This window comes from Pyrus communis, chromosome 15 (assembly GCF_041283825.1).
Source record: "Pyrus communis isolate YQ-2024b chromosome 15, ASM4128382v1, whole genome shotgun sequence".
Classification (NCBI taxonomy): domain Eukaryota; kingdom Viridiplantae; phylum Streptophyta; class Magnoliopsida; order Rosales; family Rosaceae; genus Pyrus; species Pyrus communis.
The window spans coordinates 22,563,403-22,576,916 of record NC_142579.1 but is presented as its reverse complement, the minus strand read 5'-3'; the positions used below and the strand labels follow the sequence as shown (position 1 = coordinate 22,576,916).

The 13,514-nt window shown below is 35.4% G+C and overlaps 1 long non-coding RNA gene across 1 annotated transcript; it reads right to left on the bottom strand.

Annotated features, from left to right (window-relative positions):
• Positions 1–9,687: 9,687 nt before the first annotated feature.
• Positions 9,688–10,242, bottom strand: LOC148690702 (uncharacterized). The gene is made up of 2 exons (XR_015956655.1): positions 10,182–10,242; positions 9,688–10,023 (listed from the first exon to the last, which is right to left on the bottom strand). It is a non-coding gene; the product is annotated as an uncharacterized LOC148690702 (long non-coding RNA).
• Between the last annotated feature and the right edge of the window lie 3,272 nt (positions 10,243–13,514).

Below are 13,514 nucleotides of genomic sequence, written 5' to 3'. Positions count from 1 at the left end.
GTGCATTGATGAATGATTGATTTTGGGAACATTTAGGCTTAGATATGTTAAGTTTGTGCAGCTGATACCTTGAATTTTCATGTAGCATTAAATATGGTGTGTATAGATTTGAAAAAAGCGTATGATAGGGTCCCAAGAGATATTCTTTAGAGGATTTTAGAGAAGGAAAAAGTATGAGTAGCATATATCCAAGCTATAAAGGATATGTATGATGAAGTAAGGACTGTCGTAAAAATTCATGAAAGACAAACCGAAAATTTTCCCATAACTGTAGGGTTACATCAAGGCTCATCTTCAAGTCCTTACCTTTTTGCATTGGTAATAAATGAGTTAACGAGACATATCCAAGATGATATTCCTTGGTGTATACTTTTTGCATACAATATAGTGTTGATAGATGAAACTCATGAGGGAGTAAATGCAAAGTTTAACATTTGGCCAGAAGTGTTGGAATCTGTTGATGCACAAAATCGGCGAGGACTTTGGTACAACAGAAAGTGTGAGGTTTATGACCTTCGCTAGGTTGCTCTGGTCATTAGTGTGGATAAGTATGTAAATGAATAGAGATAGGGAAGCAAACAACACAAGATGTACGTGGTTCACCCAGATTGGCTACGTCAACGGAGTAGAGAAGTTCTCATTAGTTGTGAAGGGTTTACACAAATACATAGGTTCAAGCTCTCTTTTAGTGAGTTTTAGTGAATAGTTTAGTACAAATGACATTAGGGATTATTGTGGGAGAATGATCCCCTTTTATAGAATAGAGTTTCTAGCTTTGTTCTGACATTGACACGTGTCGTGTTGTAATTGGCCTCTGATATCGACATGTGTTGCGCTGTGATTGGCTTTTGATACCGACATGTGTCGTGTTGTGATTGGCCTCCTGGTTGGAGGAAAAGTCTTGTGGGTCCTTGACGGTATGTTGTTGACCGGTGCTTAGTAGTTTTGGAATTGGTCAAGTATGGTACAAACAGAATCTAAAAATTTTCGCCAAAGTAGGTCAAAGACAAAGTATATGGAGTGCAAGTACAATGGGAACAGAGGTTCAAATGAGTTAGGAGTGAGGATTGAGGATCAAGAAGTACCAAAGAACGATCGCTTTCACTATCTTGGATCTATTTTGCAAAAGAACGGAGAATTGGATGGAGACCTCAATCATAGAATACAAACTGGATGGATGAAATGGAAGAGTGCATTGGAAAACTTTTAAGGAAAACTAACAAAAAGTTCAAAAAAACTTTGGTTTTAATGAAAAATGAGAAATAAAGGTGTAGTGAATAGTACCAGGAAAAGGTAAATATGTGGCTTTTCGTTAAAAGTAAACAGTACCGGGAGTGTTTCGTTAAAACTCCCTAAATTTTATAGGACGGCAATAAAGCCAATAATGTTTTATGGTACGAATGTTGGGTGATGAAGTATCAACATGTACACACAATGAATGTAGCAAAGATGAGAATGTTTCGTTGGATGTGTAGGCACACGAGAAAGGACAAAATTAGGAACGAGGATATTTGAGGTAAATTAGGAGTAGCCGAAATTGAAGATAAAATGAGAGAAAAAGATCTAAAAACGGTTTTGGACAATCGAAAGTGTATTTCATTTCGCACTTCCTTGAGTTTAGCAGCTCTTGTATCGACCTCGGTAGCATTCACAGCTGATCCGTTTGAACCAAACCGTAAAAGTGATTATGAGCTGTAGAAGTGCATTATGAACTAGGTAGCTTTTAGGATATGACATTGGGTTACAAGACTAGTCTTCATGAAAGGTAACATAGAAGAGGGCTAATTCAGATGGAGCAAACTTTTCTTTGCTTGGTTCATGGATGGCCCTGTTTCTAATTTTTGTTGGAAGGAAGTTCACTCATCCGATTAAGGTAAGTTTCCAATTGATTTAGTTGTATAAAAGTGGGGAAAAAAAATCCCTTTTCATCTCTGTAATCGTTCGAGAGTAGTGCTCATGGCATTTTGTAATGAATTGTCCTTCAATTTAAAGGATGATTGACGACAAGTTTATGTTCACGTTCAACTCTCTGCCTGAAGATGACCTTGATTTAGAAGCTTGAGCAACATAAGTTAACTAAAGAAAGAATCTTATGGTAGATAATACTATAAAAACCTCTATAAGTGTTGCAAACCATGCATATAATTTCAATTGAAAGGAACAACCTCTTTAGCAAAAATGTGTACAACTACTGACTAACCATTGCAGATTCATGAACCAAACTTCTTTCTCTTGCGAGTTGGCTTTAAGTTTCTCTTTACTACAGTTCCTTCTGGTTCATTATTGCTTGCCTTATCATCATTCTCCCTTAGTTTTTCTACGATACGCTTCAGTTCTCAGTTAACCTGTCAAAACAATACAATATTAATGGAGAAACTGCAACTCATGCAGAACTTAGGGTTAGGATATATGCATTCACTTTGATGCGATGTAACTGATACACATGCATCTCAGAGTACAAATAAGAAAATTGCAATGATGTTCTTGTACCAAAGCAGCCTACCATACCTATAGGTTATCTACAGAACCAACTTTATCACTGTACGAATCACATACTGTTTGGGCCCAAAATATTGGATTTGGGCCAAGTAAGACTATAAGCTCGGTCCATAGTTAGACAAACTTGAATCCCAGGTCTGTTTGAACAAGAAGCCCACTCCAAAGTAGTTTAGTTGAATTTGAATTAATAATGGACACTTGAAAATCAAGGATGGATTTAGCTAAGTCTTGACTCAATCAGGAGTCTTCAAAGATCAAGATGGCATGGTCAGATTCGTAATAGTCTAAGGATCTGGTTAAAACAAGGAGTGAATTGGATACAAAGAGATGACTAGGCTTAGAGTCCTAAGTCTGGTAGGAGTGATTGAGTTTGATTCAAATGGGAAGATAATTCATTATTGGGTCAATACAAGCCGAGGAGATTTAGTCCAAGTGGTACTCTACCTCAGCACAGTTGACAATCACTCCTATAAATAGAAGAGGGTTTGCAACATTCAAATGACCTTCAACTTAACACACAAATCTGCCTTGCGCAATTTCTCGCTCTAAAAAAAAACTCTCTCATCTTTGAAAAACACTAACCTCCCTAATGTCGTCAAACACATCTTACAATTTGTATTGGACAACACTGTGTTTGGCAACATCGTCGAGTGCATCTTACAGTTTGTATTAGAGACCACTATTCTCGGCAATTGGCAACATATTATAGTTTGTATTGGACAACACTGGCACCGTAGAGTCAGACGGTCATGCAATATCTTACAGTTTGTATTGGACAACACTACTCCAAGTTCGGTTGAAAACTTCTCCAAGTTTCTATCAACAAGGATTCTTTGAGTCCTTATTGGAAAAGGTCACTTCATTAGCTTTCTCAGTGAAGTGAGGTGTTACCAGGTTACATCATATAGGACATTGAAAACCGAACTTATTTTATGATTAGATATTCACAAGTACGTTTCAGAGTTTGACATTTCGACGGCCGAACCATATTTACAATCAAGACATTTATCTCTTTTGAGTATTTGTGTCCATGTATATAGTCTGGTATCGATTTGGCGCACTTATATTTGCGCAAATATAATTGAAGCAGCCGAGCCCGGTGCCAATGATTCGTGAACTTCGAAGTAACTAGCAGCCTTGTCTTTAGGCTCTAGAACCCAAAGGTTGAGACAAGTTCCTTCCTTAGCCGTTCGACACCACCACCACCACATTCATTCACTCATCGACCACGCTCAGTCGTCGAGTTGGCACGCCCCGCATTAAATCGAATGACATAGTTAGCTCATTAGTTATTCGGCCTGTACACCATATAGGCTAAGTAGTTTTTAAGGTCAACACATACACAATTGATCGGAAAGCTATACCTTTCAGATCTTTTACCACATCATATTTGTGTTTTTTTAGGCTAACTTTCCTCGTTTTTCTTCTTAATTTATTTGCCCTCCAGTCTTGCCCATTTTTGCTAGCTGGTGCATACTTTATCCACATCCAACAATTTTTTTATTGCTAAAATGCACACAAAGAAAATATTTAGTGATAGTATTCAACTAAATCAACATAAAATGGCGTAACTAAAATCATATAAAACAGCAATGACACAATGACATCATAGTGCCATGAATGAGATTCTGGTTTTGTGGTGGCGTTCGTCGTGTTTCTTTGATTAGTGACAGAGGTCTTGGACGGTCACCTTGAGAATCACTAGCGATTGCTTTTTTGAAAGTATAGAGAAACAAAGATATAGACTAATAGATAAATAGATTTTTCTAAAACGACAAGAATGATTCAGACGCTGTCTGAGAGGCAATTTCATTGTCACACCTAACAGAAAGAAACCTGCGCGCATGTGGTAAAACCTAACATGTACTTTACAAAAATTATGTCAAGGGACATACTAACTGAAAATTCAAATCTCGAATATAATTGTGAATAATCATATTGCAATCACAAAGAGTTGTAGGAGTTGTTTGGTATTCAATTTACAAATAATTTATTATTTTTAAAAACAATGAGTGTAACTAAATCACTTGTACTCATAATTTCAAAAATAAAAAAATTTAGATACAAGAAAGGTACAAAAAATGGGACGAGGATCCTCTCAGGATCCTCTTTGTGAGGATCTGAGGATCAATCAATTATGTTCGTTTGTCATACATCATGCAGTTAGTTTTTGTTAAGTATTATTTATATTCAATTTTAAATAAAAAAATTCAAAATGATTTTTAACCGCATGATGTATAATAAACAGACATAATTAATTGATCATCTGAATCCCCACAAAGAGAATCCAGAAATCATCCTATTCCCAAAACATGCTTTTACTTGTATGCCAACCTTCTCCAACATTTTTCGGCTTAGGTAAACCCCATCATATCGTAGTCCTTTTTGGCGGAGCATAAGAGGAGCGCTTCTCAATAGAGGATCTGCCCAAAAAGAATAATCAATAAGTAAGGAGCGCTTCTCAATAGAGGATCTGCCCAAAAAGAATAATCAATAAGTGAGGCAGCAAATGGAAGTTTCTTGATGTTAAAGAAAAAAGAAGGCTTATTATATTAACATCCCACAAATTGTTGAATAAACTCCACATACGTAATATACCTTATATTTACTTTTTCAATTAAAAATTATCTTAATACACCCCCGTACTTCCCCATAATATCCTCACACTCCACATTCTCAAAGTACACCTTACATTTTCTATATACACCTCCCATTTCTCAAATCTTATAACACCCATTTTTAATTTTCAAGGACTGAATCTAAACATTTGAACGTTTAGTATGCCGAATGATTTCAAATCATCTAAATGTTTAGTTTGCTAAATGATTTCAAATTGAATGATTTGAAAATTGTTTAGATTTATTTGAACATTTTTCAATAATAATAATAATAATTTCAAAGCTACCACGTTATTTCCATTTTCTATGCATATTTTGGTCAAACCAAGTCGACCTACAAGAAAGCATCTTAGTATAGTGCAAGAAAGCACCTTGGCAACTAAATTTTTTCTTGCACAAATCTTTGTACTGACTCATAATATTGATATTGAATTATGACATTGAGTAGGACTTTGGGGGCCATGGGTTTTGCCCTCACTCTGCAATCAGTTCATGATCTCCCCAGAAGGACATGGCCATACTATAATCACTCCAACCACTGCCTAGTTGAAAACCACCCTTAAAAAAAGCCTTCTTTTTAAAAATGTACTATCGCCTAGCACTCAATATATTTTAGTTCAGTTTCTAAAACATAACTCAATCACAATCAAGACATATCCTTTCCGTGGTGGCTACATTATTTAGACCTGGTAATAGCTTAAATTGTTCCACACAATCTTGGTAGTTGGCATAAAGGTGTCGAGCGTTATTTACTATAAGAGTATGCCAATTTTGTGCAATCAGTGGCATGAGATGTCTTGGTGCCAAACGTAGTTGTACAAAAAAAAAAAAAAAAAAAAAAGTCAACATTTTGTAGGATGCTAATATAAAAAGCCAAAAAAGAATTACAGTCTTTATGTGGAAAAAAATAAAATTATGTTCTCACTAGCAAAAAGGAAGAGACTCATAGAATGGCAGAGGCAAATAGAGCTTTTGCACAGACCCATGGATCCATATATCTCAATTGAAAAAGAATCAATAGAAAAAGGAGAATCAGAATTGATCGATATACTTCTTGAAACAAATGAAAAGGAAACGAAAGACAAAACATAAATCGTGGATCAACTAAGTCCTTTTGAGTTAGGGTTTATTAATTATTAAAAATAGATACACTATCACATAGGCCATGACCACATCAATCAGAGCAAATGTGGTCCCTTACAGTGGTGCATCTAGAATTTCTCTTTATGAGAGCCAAGATTGATATATTAACAAAACACGCACAAAATCAATAATAAAAAGATAAGCAAAGCATATCATTGTCGTTATTTAACATGTACCTCTAGTAAATTATGGATTTGATATTTAAAAAGTGCACCTCGAGAAATGAAAAGCTAGAACTATCTTTCGATGCCCCTTGGTCATCAAAAGGCCTCTAAAATTAACATCTTTCTTTTTATTTTATTTTTTTCAATGAAAACCAAAACCCAAGGCACAACATATCAAGAGCTGACTTGTCTAGAATTGTGCCCAAAGAAACCCAATCTTGAGGTGTTTTTGATAGATGAAGTGGAAGACTCTAGAACTCAATTTTGGAAATAAATTGTGGACTAAATTTGTATGCGAGATCCAACTTCCATTGGAATGCGATTTTGTAGGTACATTTTTGTATAAGGGTAATATTAGGGAGATTAAATTTAGAGACAGAAATTGCAAACTAAATGATGTGTCACCAATAAAAATGACCATATTTCTCAATGCTTAAGTAATAAATTAATCATCAACTTCTATGTCGTTTAGTTTTTAAAATTTTATTTACAAATTTAGTCTTTTTAGAGCATCTCCAAAGGAGACGTTAAATTCAAAACATCAAATTTCAATTTGATGGCTGACTTGGCAATTTAACATATTGTCAATATTTTCCTTCCACTCGATATGCCAAAATTTATTGCTTCATTTATGTTTTTTTTTTAAATAAAAAATAAAAATTGGGTTGTTGTTGGTTTAAAAATAATAAAATAATACTTAAATATGCTAGCATTTTAGGTAAAGTAAGTGGAATACCTTTGGAAATAGCAAAAATCAAATTTGAAGGTAGCTTCAAATTTGGCATATCTTTATCCATGTTAGCTTAGCCTTCTTTTCCATGTCATCCTTGACATTTCACTTGAGTAAATGATATGTCATTTGTTACTGTTTGTTAATTTTTTGACATCTCCTTTGAAAATGGTCTTAGCATTATCCTTTCTATAAATACTAGAAAAAAAGTGTAAAAGAACAAAAGAGAATGGGAAAATCATTTCCCTTCGTTTGATTCAATACCTTTATCTATTTTCTTTTTCCTCCAAACCTATTTGACAAGTATATTTTGGTCATTATTTGCATGCACTTAGGCGCTACCATATACTTTGCTCATCGGCATTTATCTATTACATAATTATATATTCCTATCAGTAATCAATAATCAATAATCATATTATGCTATAATTCTGTATCAATTAAACAAAATTTCATATTAAATTTATCAATCAGGGATGAAAAATTAGGTATTTACCTCAAAATTGACAATGACCAGCGATGGGGACTGGCAGCTGACGACGGCAGGGGGATGGCTTCTGGCTTGGAAGCTGTTGGCTGCTGAACCAATGGCAGAAAGGATTTTGTCTAGTGAATGGTTAATAGGAGAGTCCCCTTTATGTTATATATATATATATATATATATAATTAAAAATAAAAACAAGACGAGCGCGGGTTGCGCAACAGTAGGGAATCAAGAGGCGGTGTTGCAGGTTTTTTTTACCATAGGGGCAGTTCATCGCTCCTGGACTTGATTTCCGACGAAAGGAAGTGCAACTACACCTTTTTACGCTTCTGTAACTTCGCCAGTGTCTATATGTATGTCCTAGATCCTAACCTTATTTATAGGCATATATGTGTAAGACAAAGTGTTGATAAATAAAATTGAATTATTATTTAGTGAAATGAAGAAATTATTTTATATTAGTGGAACATCTACATTTTTGAAGTCTACTTATTTCTCAATTAATTAGTCCTCCCCAATTGGTTTGATAAATGAGAGTGTAACATCACATGGAAAATTAAGAAATATTCAAATGCAAGTCATCATTTTTTTAGCATGAAGTGAACGAAAACAGGAAGTTTCGAGTCACTTCCCCCATACCCTCACGAGCAAAGAAATGCCATTCCATAAGCAAAAACTAGTCACGTTTTCTTGTTTGTGTGCACATAGTGCTTCGTGTCAGAGTTCAGTTTTACAATACTAGAGAAGCCTCTGTCGATCCTCTGCCTGCATTCTTCTTTATGTACATGTTTTTAAGATTCACGTCTAAGTTATTGTGGTCGAAAAGTTCTGTTATTTTCAGTTTTAACGAAATCGTAACCACAAAACACTTCAATAAAGAGAATATTAAAGATAACATTTAGTGATTAAATCAGTCATATCATTAATCTTATCTTTAATGTCTTTGACATTTCTCCTTGTCATGGGCAGGAGAGGTTGATGATGTCATAGTTAGTTGCTCATGTTTTCACAGAGGCTAAACAACATGTGCATTAAACACAAGCCTCGCCAATTAATGAGGGTATTCTTGTCCTTTTCGTAAAAAAATCGACGTGACAGCTCCATGATTTTTTAAATTATTTTTTGCTTCACAGTTAGGTAACTTTTTTAAATTTGAAAAATAAAAACTAAAAAGTAAATGAAAAATAGTCTTTGCAACTTTGTATAAATCATGAATTGATGCAGGAAAAAGAAAGAAAGAAAGAAAGAAAGAAGGCGAGGAAGGGATAGACAAAATGATGGTTTGGTATTACTGTGTTTTGAAAAAAAAATTGTTTTTGCTGTGCTGTGGGAATAAGCTTATTTTTGCTGCTTCACGTTTTCAGCTTTTCTTTTTTTTCACCCAAAACTGTGGAAATAAGTTGTTTTTAAGTGTTTACCAAACACATTTTTTAGCTCAACTTTTTTTTATACCCATTTTTTATAAAAACACATTAATACCAAACCAGTACAAAAGAGAAAGGAGGAGATTCAGACTTTGGTTGGTTGTTGACTTGTTGTGGAAGTTGGGTTGTGGGGTTGCTTTTGGGTTTGGGTCAGTGGAGGCTTTTGTGCTTGGTTTCTCATTCTATCCTTTTTTTTTTCTCATTTAAATTAACAACGTCAAGTAAGAGTTAAATGAAGAAACATGTGTCACAAAATTAAGTTGGTCATTGGGTTGACAAGGGAAAATTAAGCACAACAAATCTAAATTCTTTTGTGTTAATGATATATCGACGCGCATAAATTACTTTTATATTGTTGCATTCATATTTGGAATAGGAATGTGATTGTGTAAATCCTAGTGTATTTATGGATATTTTTCATATTCTCTTTAGTAGTTTAATTCCTATTAAGAGTTGTAATCCTAAAAGGGTAAGGATTTAACATATCCTACTACTATAAATAAAGGCACAACGGAGTAATACAACACACACCTCACAATTAAATCTCCCTCTTTTCTCTTTTATTGCCGCCAACCCCCCCTCTTTAGTTCCTTAGAATAGCTCAATTAAATAGGCCTACAACACATTATCAACACGCTCTTGCCATAAGTTAAGGAACTGAAATATCGTAGAATGAGGCTCTCTTCTACAAAATTCAAAGGTTTTTATTTTTTTTCTGCCAATCAGGTACTCTTAAAATAAGGGAAGATATTTGAAACGACAATGAAACATGAAAACATTCCCCCTGATGCATGATGTCACATCCCGGCCCAGACCCCTATCACATCCCGAGCTCGACTCCACCGTAGCACGATATTGTCCGCTTTGGGCCCCTACCACACCTTCACAGTTTTGTTTTTGGGAACTCACCCTGACCCGGAATGTCCACTAGGACCCCGAATCGAGCCGTGCTGGCCGACACCTGGAAGGCGACGAAACCATAAAGTGTGATAATGTATAAAATGTGAATAAATTAAAATCTAAAGTGCCTAAGAACACAAGTGCGCGGTGAGCGCGTCTGGACCTATTTCACATGTGATACAAAGCATATAATACAGTAAGGTAAGATAATGTTTATACCATCATAAGAAGACATTTGTACTGAAAAGTGTCACGAATCCTCGTCGATACGGAACTCTGTTGCTAGAACCTAGAGAGGTGCAAAAATAGAAAATGTGAGTGAGTGAAACAAAAGTTTTCAAACCAATTTCAATTACCAAGTGCAGTAACCCCTCGCCGTAATACCTGTATAATTTCTAGAAAATCATACTACGTAGAAGTATGAAATCAAATGTATACAAACAGTAAATCCGAAAATATACCACTACTCAACATCTCATTAGCAATATAATTAATCAGGTGCTTAATAACCCATACTAGCACACAAGTCTGAAACATCTATGGTGCCCTGTACGACTACACCCATATTTCATCAATCAATGCTAGCATATAAGTCGGGAGTCACTTATAGTGACTTGTACGACTTATCCATATCTCATCAATCAATGCTAGCAGATAAGTCGGGAGTCATCTATAATGACTTGTACGACTTATCTATAACGTACGACTTATCCATAACTCATCAATTAATGCTAGTATATAAGTCGGGAGTCACCTATAATGACTTGTATGACTTAATCTATAGTTCATCAAACATCCCTGCACACGAGTCGAAACCACCTCTAGTGGTCTGTACGACAGGACTGGGTGTAAATAAGTACGCTCAAGTGCTACGATCATGTGAAGACTGTGTGAATAATCGCGAGTCACCTACTAGTCGAAACCACATATAATGGTCTATACGACAGGCCTGTGCACCTACCTTGAGTCCATGGTGAGCGTAAGGTGTGAGATGTGAACATCACGTGAAGGACTATGCCTTAGCCACGGGCGGGAACACTAACACTAGGGTGCATGTTTATGAGCTCTCAATGCATCTCAATATAACATTTACAACTCATGGGCAACCAATACGACAGTATCGGAGTTGCCTAACACATAAATGTAGTCATGATATAACTCCATCGATTCAACTAATACCATAAACTCACCTGAACTTACATGGGTGTCCAGCGTTCACTTTTGCACTTCAAAGTATTCACAATAATTAGGTGCAGGTAATATACATATGGATATACCATGATGCAATCTAATACTCAACCATGTCATAGCATTTCCAATTATATACATATATATATATATATATATATATAATATGGCATAAAATGCATAAGTTGTAACGCCCTACTCCAGAACTATTTATTTTCGGGGCTAATCATCGGTGACAAGCCCAACTAGATAGTAGTTTAATTAACTATCAATACTTACATTTCCTTACTTAAATTTCTTGATTCTTCACACATTGATTTATAACCAACATTTAACCACCAACACATAAGGTTAAAACTCACATTTTACACCAATGTCCTTCACATTGTTCAATTCCCCAAACAAAGCTATTGTCTCAATTATTTAATCTCACTTCTTGTATGGCTGCATCTAAGTCTCGTTAGACTGTCTACGTACCCTAAACAAGGATCAAGTCATTCGTAGTTCACGTATGTACTTCTAAACATTCACAGAAATTATATGAAATATTCAATTTATAAACGTTTGTAGAGATGGCAATCTTTATATATATATATATATATATATATATATATATATATATATATATATATATGTATGTATGTATGTATACGATGGAAGGGAAAAGACCCACTCACCTTAGGTTCGCGCTACGACTCCCTCGCACGAATATTGAGACATCACGAAATATCGTCATCTGCGGCTAAGGCCAATTTGGCCTGGAAAGACTCCAATTTCATCAAACCTGCCTGAAAACCCTAGATTTTGGGTGTTTTGATTCGTCATCAAATCAAATTTGATGCTTCCACCACTAATTAGACTTTGTTCCTGACCTTCTGAGGAGTATTTTGATGGTGGTACTTGAAGGGAAATGCTTCACAAATGGTAGATTTTGCCGTGGCAACCGTCAGAACCCCCACGCGTTTGATATCTCAATTCCCCTCAAATTGGGGTTAAAGGAACTGGGTTTTGCATGGAAATGGAAGGAGGAAAGATGATGATTCATTTTCAGGTGGTGGCGAGGTTTGAGTCGCCAGAAAAATCAATGGAAAAGGATGGAAAATAGCCGCAGGTCGCGCGGGTCCAATGGGGAAGAACAGGTCAAGGAAATTCGGCGCATCTCTTCTCCCTCATTTCCCCTCCTTGCTCTCTTCTCTGGTTGGTCCCTTACTTCCCTCCTCTTTCGGATTAGGTAGCAGCCCTTACCTCCTTCTCTTTTCTTCTTCTCCCCGATTCCTGTTCTTTCTTTTCTCTCAGCCACACCTGCACACACACATGTGTCTTCAAATTTAGTATTCAATAATATAATATTACATAATTAGAATAGTTATTTCTTCAAAATACCTTCGGTTTGTAACTCTATAAAACTTTAACCGTAACTCCGAATTCATTTCTACTTGCGCTTACGCGTTTGTATTGTTGAGTACTTCAGGAGTACACTAAAAGAATATTCAGTACGTCTCACTACACGTTGGTCAATGAAAGTCAAACCTTCGCCTCTAGGGCATTTTTCGTAAATTCACACTTTTAAAATTAAGAAATTTTTAAAGGTAAGGACGGGTTGTCACAATCTACCCACCTTAAAAAAAATTTCGTCCCCGAAATTTATAATGACTTGTTAAATGTAACATACTCGAAACTAGGGAGAAACATGTATGTAAATACATACACAAGAAGGAAATCGAGTTATAACTGCTGCATAAAAAAAATGTCATTCCGTCGCGATTCAGAGTTTCAAGCCCCCAATTCATACTCTCATTCTCCTTTAGTACAATACTAAAATATACAGTCCTTTATAAACATAAAGTAGAACAATAGATGTATGACAACACAATATCGAAGTACATATATAATAAAGTGAAGTTAAAATAGTTGTACTGAAAACAACTCCAAAAATAGAAAACTTCACTTAAGTTTTCAATATTACGGTCTGCAGCCCATAATACCAACAACTCACTATTGTCCCGATAAGCAAGTAACAAATTCCCGGGGGTGCAATATTACCATCTTGCCCCTCATTGGGAAATATACATACATCGTTGATCCAAGTCTCAATTGTGCTTACACACTACCCTCACGAGTAACATTAACCAATAACATAATTTTCTATATCATAATCTCAATCATCCAAGTACATATTCGCTATACTCATTGTCAAATAGGTTCCGTTGCAATCAGATGTAATTATTCATCTTTCATGCCTCAAAACTCACACATTCTTCCTATATAATAGTGTAATACCTATATAAATAAAACAATGTAGTAAGAAAAATATTTACACTATACAAATCAAAGCCCAAAACGAAAATGGACCTTACCAAACAT